Below are 7,376 nucleotides of genomic sequence, written 5' to 3'. Positions count from 1 at the left end.
TTGTGGCCTCTCGCGTTGCGGAGCACAGGCTCCGGACGCACAAGCTCAGTGGCCATGGCTCACGGGCCCAGCCACTCCACGGCATGTGGGATCTTCCCAGACCGGGGCACGAACCCATGTCCCTTGCATTGGCAGGCGGAGTCTCAACCACTGCGCCACCAGGGAAGCCCAACACATATATTTTTATATTTAATACTTACAATCATATTTTTAGAGGTGTAGTTTTATTCTTTTTTTTTTTAACTTTCTCCCTCATGGGACTTTTATTTTATTTATTCGTTTATTTTTTTGGCTGCATTGGGTCTTTTTTTTTTAAACATCTTTATTAGAGTATAATTGCTTTATAATTGTGTGTCAGTTTCTGCTTTATAACAAAGTGAATCAGTTATACATATACATATGTCCCCGTATCTCTTCTCTCTTGCATCTCCCTCCCTCCCACCTTCCCTATCCCACCCCCTAGGTGGTCACAAAGCACCGAGCTGATCTCCCTGTGCTATGAGGCTGCTCCCCACTAGCTATCTATTTTACGTCTGGTAGTGTATACATGTCCATGCCACTCTCTCACTTTGTCCCAGCTTACCCTTCCCCCTCCCCGTATCCTCAAGTCCATTCTCTAGTAGGTCTGCATCTTTATTCCCGTCTTGCCCCTAGGTTCTTCTGACCATTTTCTTTTTTTCTTTTTTTTTAGATTCCATATATATGTGTTAGCATACAGTATTTGTTTTTATCTTTCTGACTTACTTCACTCGGTATGACAGTCTCTAGGTCCATCCACCTCACTACAAATAACTCAGTTTCGTTGCTTTTTATGGCTGAATAATATCCATTGCATGTATGTGCCACATCTTCTTTATCCATTCATATGTTAATGGACACTTAGGTTGCTTCCATGTCCTGGCTATTGCAAATAGAGCTACAGTGAACATTTTGGTACATGACTCTTTTTGAATTATGGTTTTCTCAGGATATATGCCCAGTAGTTGGATTGCTGGGTCATATGGTAGTTCTATTTGTAGTGTTTTGAGGAACCTCCATACTGTTCTCCATAGTGGCTGTATCAGGGGCCGGTTTTATGCAAGACAGTTTTTCGGGCGATGGGGAACGGCAGATGAAGCTTCGCTCACTCGCCCGCTGCTGACCTCCTGCTCTGTGGGCTGGGCTGGGGAGCGGGTGGTGTCAGGGACCCCTGCTTTCATGAATCTCCCACCATGTAGCTTCAAGCTGCCAGGACACAAGCCCCACCCACACCCTTAATCTTCTCCTCAGCTCTCCTGCTGAAGAATTTGGACTTCCCGATGACAGCCTGCTTTGGGAGCTTCCCCTCCCCCAGAACTCTGCAGTAACCCGATCGCACCACATCAATGACAGAAGCAGCTCCAGTCTTGTTCTTGGCAGCATTTACCCGTGTCTGCTCGCTGACCAAGGTCCACAATTTATCAAGGTTGACGGCTGGGCAGAAGCTCTAGCTCCTCTTTGAGGGGTAATGCCTAATACCAACTTTCCCAAAGCATCCTGGGTGATATTTGTCAAAGTTGATCCTGTGGTGATGCATGCCCCCAGCATTACCGCGGCCTCCCGGGTGCTTCCAGTGTTTGCTGATGCAGCCGTGGCCGTGGCTCAGGTGGCCCCTAAGTTTCCGGGTCTTCCTTAGTCTGGATGGCATGTTGGCGGCCGAGATAAAAGAGGAAGGCCTCTGCAAAGTCTCGCGGGCTATTGAGCACAGGGGCCTAGCACACTTTAAATGTTCACAGATTTTGCAAAACTGCCCTCCGAAAGGGCTGTGCCCAGTTGAAGCCCCTCGGTGGCATAGGGGAATAGGTACAAATAGGTCTTCTTGAAACAACAGAGGGAGAATCCCAGGCCTGGCTTCACCACTGACTGGCTGGGTCCTGCCCATCACAGGCCTCAGGTTCCCCATCGGTACATGAAGGAGTTGGGGTCAGCCAGCCCCTGTGGGCTCTCCAGTTCAAGTATGCCACTGGTCTGTGATTCCTCAGGCCCAGCACTGCTCATCTGTGGCCCCGACTAACTCAGAAAACCCTTCTGACCCTTCTTAAGAGGCCACCCCAAGTGGGGATAGTAGTGAAAGAGGGAGAGATACCTGCCCAAGCTCAAAGGCAGATCCTCAGGCACCAGTGAAGGGGCCTGAAGAAGCACACGGCACGGGATTTAGTCCTACCCTTTGACTCTGTACCTAATGGATACCAGGGAGAGGGCAATGTATCCTGGCTGCACTCCGGGTTTTGTCTTTTGGTTCAGAAGTGTCCCCCTCCTCTTTGGAGCAAATATTCTGGTGGCATTATAGAGCTGGAAGACAGTCTGGCATCATCTGACCCAGTGGATTTCAAGCTGTGTTTCTGGCAGCCCAGGTCCCTGGACAGGTGTCCTGGAGCCAGCAAGAGTGAAAGCAGGCCCTCCCTCACTTCATGCAGTGCTTGTATAGAGAGGCTTGTGAGCAGAGTTACACTGTTAAAGCATCCACAGCAAAGCTGAGAGGCTGACTTTCCCATACTGTAGCTGGGGAAAGCCAGGCCCCCGGAGAGGAGGCCAAGGTCACATGGCAAGTCAGAAGCCAGGTTCTTTTCACTGTTTCAGATTCTTTTACAGTTCAGATTCCAGTTTACAGTCTAGAAACCAGCCATGGACTCACTGTGGGACACTGGGCAAGTCACTTCCCCTCCTGGGGCCTGGTGTCAACATCCCCATTCCACAGACGGAAAGTACAGCTCAGAGGACAGTGTTAAGTGCTAACAAGATGACATCCACATGAAAGCCCTTTGAAAACTGGGTGTTACTATTATCCAGGGTTAAAAGACTGACTGCCCCAGCACTACCAGAACTCTGATCACAGCTCTGTCATTACTTCACGGAGCCCCAGGACCAGGCCTCAGCCCTCTCTGGGCCTCAGTTTCCCCACCTGGTTCAGTCTTGGCAGATTGTGCATTTCTAAGAATTTGTCCATTTCTTCCAGGTTGTCCATTTTATTGGCATAGAGTTGCCTGTAGTAATCTCTCAAGATCTTTTGTATTTCTGCAGTGTCCGTTCTTACTTCTCCTTTTCCATTTCTAATTCTATTGATTTGAGTCTTCTCCCTTTTTTTCTTGATGCGTCTGGCTAATAGTTTATCACTTTTGTTTATCTTCTCAACGAACCAGCTTTTAGTTTTATTGATCTTTGCTATCGTTTCCTTCATTTCGTTTTCATTTATTTCTGATCTGATCTTTATGATTTCTTTCCTTCTGCTAACTTTGGGGTTTTTTGGTTCTTCTTTCTCTAATTGCTTTAGGTGTAAAGTTAGGTTGTTTATTTGAGATGTTTCATGTTTCTTAAGGTAGCCTTGTATAGCTATAAACTTTCCTCTTACAGCTGCTTTTGCTGCATCCCATAGGTTTTTGGCTCCCGGGAGGGGTGGTGTGGAGAGTGACCTGTGCTCGCACATAGGCTTCTTGGTGGCTGCAGTAGCAGCCTTAGTGTCTCATGCCCGTCTCTGGGGTCCGCGCTGATAGCCACGGCTTGCGCCCGTCTCTGGAGCTCCTTTAAGCGGTGCTCTTAATCCCCTTCCCTCGCGCACCAGGAAGCAAAGAGGGAAGAAAAGGTCTCTTGCGTCTTCGGCAGCTCCAGACTTCTCCCGGACTCCCTCCCGGCTTGCCGTGGTGCACCAACCCCTTCAGGCTGTGTTCACACAGCCAACCCCAGTCCTTTCCCTGCAATCTGACCGAAGTCCGAGCCTCAGCTCCCAGCCCCTGCCCGCCTCGGCGGGTGAGCAGACAAGCCTCTCGGGCTGGTGAGTGCTGGTCGGCACCGATCCTCCGTGCGGGAATCTCTCTGCTTTGCCCTCCGCACCCCTGTGGCTGCGCTCTCCTCCGTGGCTCCAAAGGTCCCCCCTCCGCCACCCACAGTCTCCGCCCGCGAAGGGGCTTCTAGTGTGTGGAAACCTTTCCTCCTTCACAGCTCCCTCCCACTGGTGCAGGTCCTGCCCCTATTCTTTGTCTCTGTTTTTTCTTTTGCCCCACCCAGGTACGTGGGGGAGTTTCTTGCCTTTTGGGAGGTCTGAGGTCTTCTGCCAGCGTTCAGTAGGTGTTCTTTAGGAGTTGTTCCACATGTAGATGTATTTCTGATGTATTTGTGGGGAGGAAGGTGATCTCCGTGTCTTCCTCTTCCGCCATCTTGAAACTCCTCCTTTGCACTGGGTCTTTGTTGCTGCACATGGGCTCTCTCTAGTTGCGGCGAGCGGGGCTACTCTTCTTTGTGGTGCATGGGCTTCTCATTGCAGTGGTTTCTCTTGTGGTGAAGCACGGGGCTCTAGGTGTGGGGGCTCAGTAGTTATGGCTCCTGGGCTTAGGTGCTCTGCGGCATGTGGGATCTTCCCGGACCAGGGATTGAACCTGTGTCCCCTGCATTGGTAGGCAGATTCATAACCACTGTGCCACCAGGGCAGTCCCTATTTATTTATTTTCAATTGATGTATAGTTGATGTACAATAAAGCCTGTGCTCTTACCTCCACATTATATCAATCAAATAAGTACTGCCCTATTTTTAAGATCATTGGTTCTTCAATGAGTACATCTTAAGTCACAGAAAAGTGTAGCTGAGTGTCATTTCCATTGCTGGTATCAATATTTATAACAAATTTGCAGTGTGAAGCATAAAATTATATTCCGTTAATCATTTGTTTAAAGTGGTAACTCATCTTTAAGTTCGCTAAGCCCCATTCACTGGTATCTGGATGTTAGCCTGAGCCAGGGGTGACTCAAGAACCAGAAGGAAATTCTCCATTTGCAAATCTTGAGAGAGAAAAAACAAGGAAGCTTCAGTGTTTCAGCCAAAAATGTTTATTAAGCGCTTATTTTAGTGTCAGGCATAAACATAATAATATAGTTTATGGTGTCCCTAGACTCCAAGCCCAACAAGGGCAGAGACTGTGCATAACCCCGCTGCTAACAGAGGTCCTGGGCCAAGCAAGGAGCTCAAATAAAGTCTGTGGAATGAATGGGTGAATAAATAAAAGACACATAAAATCACAACAGACAAAGACAAATTGACTGGAGGCTTATTTACCCAAACATGGCAATTAGAATCAAGGGATACCCCTGGATGTTTATGAGGTACATTTAGAAGAAATAAAGGAAATACCACAAGATAAAATGAAAATAAAACAACATAGAATTAAACAAAAACAACATTAAATTAAACAAAAACAATCCCAACCCAAAGCCAAAGACAGTCCCTGCTCTCCAGCAGCACTGAATCCAGTAGAGGGAGTGAACTTATTTAAGAAAAGTGAAGTTATGCATTCCTATCACATGCTTTATTAAGTGAAGTTTTATCATTGTAAAAGATATGTAGTGTTTGCCTGAGAGGACTCAGTAATAGGGACACCTCTAGTGTGTGGAAACCTTTCCTCCTTCACAGCTCCCTCCCACTGGTGCAGGTCCTGCCCCTATTCTTTGTCTCTGTTTTTTCTTTTGCCCCACCCAGGTACGTGGGGGAGTTTCTTGCCTTTTGGGAGGTCTGAGGTCTTCTGCCAGCGTTCAGTAGGTGTTCTTTAGGAGTTGTTCCACATGTAGATGTATTTCTGATGTATTTGTGGGGAGGAAGGTGATCTCCGTGTCTTCCTCTTCCGCCATCTTGAAACTCCTCCTTTGCACTGGGTCTTTGTTGCTGCACATGGGCTCTCTCTAGTTGCGGCGAGCGGGGCTACTCTTCTTTGTGGTGCATGGGCTTCTCATTGCGGTGGTTTCTCTTGTGGTGAAGCACGGGGCTCTAGGTGTGGGGGCTCAGTAGTTATGGCTCCTGGGCTTAGGTGCTCTGCGGCATGTGGGATCTTCCCGGACCAGGGATTGAACCTGTGTCCCCTGCATTGGTAGGCAGATTCATAACCACTGTGCCACCAGGGCAGTCCCTATTTATTTATTTTCAATTGATGTATAGTTGATGTACAATAAAGCCTGTGCTCTTACCTCCACATTATATCAATCAAATAAGTACTGCCCTATTTTTAAGATCATTGGTTCTTCAATGAGTACATCTTAAGTCACAGAAAAGTGTAGCTGAGTGTCATTTCCATTGCTGGTATCAATATTTATAACAAATTTGCAGTGTGAAGCATAAAATTATATTCCGTTAATCATTTGTTTAAAGTGGTAACTCATCTTTAAGTTCGCTAAGCCCCATTCACTGGTATCTGGATGTTAGCCTGAGCCAGGGGTGACTCAAGAACCAGAAGGAAATTCTCCATTTGCAAATCTTGAGAGAGAAAAAACAAGGAAGCTTCAGTGTTTCAGCCAAAAATGTTTATTAAGCGCTTATTTTAGTGTCAGGCATAAACATAATAATATAGTTTATGGTGTCCCTAGACTCCAAGCCCAACAAGGGCAGAGACTGTGCATAACCCCGCTGCTAACAGAGGTCCTGGGCCAAGCAAGGAGCTCAAATAAAGTCTGTGGAATGAATGGGTGAATAAATAAAAGACACATAAAATCACAACAGACAAAGACAAATTGACTGGAGGCTTATTTACCCAAACATGGCAATTAGAATCAAGGGATACCCCTGGATGTTTATGAGGTACATTTAGAAGAAATAAAGGAAATACCACAAGATAAAATGAAAATAAAACAACATAGAATTAAACAAAAACAACATTAAATTAAACAAAAACAATCCCAACCCAAAGCCAAAGACAGTCCCTGCTCTCCAGCAGCACTGAATCCAGTAGAGGGAGTGAACTTATTTAAGAAAAGTGAAGTTATGCATTCCTATCACATGCTTTATTAAGTGAAGTTTTATCATTGTAAAAGATATGTAGTGTTTGCCTGAGAGGACTCAGTAATAGGGACACCTTTTTTTGATGATTTAGTTAGGAAACAGGAACCAGATAATAGCTTTATCATAAATTTCTATTGAATTCTCCAAACATACAAGGCAAAAGAGAGATACCATTTTTTGAGCACTTGGTTTGTAGTAACTGTTCAATAAATAGTCTTTTGATTACTTTCACCAGTACTGTCCCTAGGCTTTACAGTGTCTCAGTGATACAGATGTATTTGTTAGGTGAAATTTAATAATAATAATTTTTTGTTATTATTATTAAATTTGACCTGAAACACATAGCACTTATTCTGTGCTAGGCGGTATCTGAGGTGTTTCACATTTAAATACATATATGTAGTTTTTAAAAAATTTAATTCCTAAGTGTTAATTTACTTAATTCTTGCAACAACCCATGAGACAGGCACTACTATCACCCCTGTTTTACAGATTAGAAAAACTAGGGTGTGGCATGGTTAACGTGCTCAAGATCACATAATTAGGGCTTCCCTGGTGGCGCAGTGGTTGAGAGTCCGCCTGCCGATGCAGGGGACGTGGGTTC

The 7,376-nt window shown here is 45.8% G+C and overlaps 1 pseudogene; it reads right to left on the bottom strand.

Moving 5' to 3' along the window:
• Positions 1–960: 960 nt before the first annotated feature.
• LOC112066267 (60S ribosomal protein L27a-like) lies at positions 961–2,840 on the bottom strand (annotated as a pseudogene).
• Between the last annotated feature and the right edge of the window lie 4,536 nt (positions 2,841–7,376).

The sequence above is a fragment of the Physeter macrocephalus genome, chromosome 11 (assembly GCF_002837175.3).
Source record: "Physeter macrocephalus isolate SW-GA chromosome 11, ASM283717v5, whole genome shotgun sequence".
NCBI lineage: Eukaryota > Metazoa > Chordata > Mammalia > Artiodactyla > Physeteridae > Physeter > Physeter macrocephalus.
This window is presented reverse-complemented; position numbering and strand designations above follow the sequence as displayed.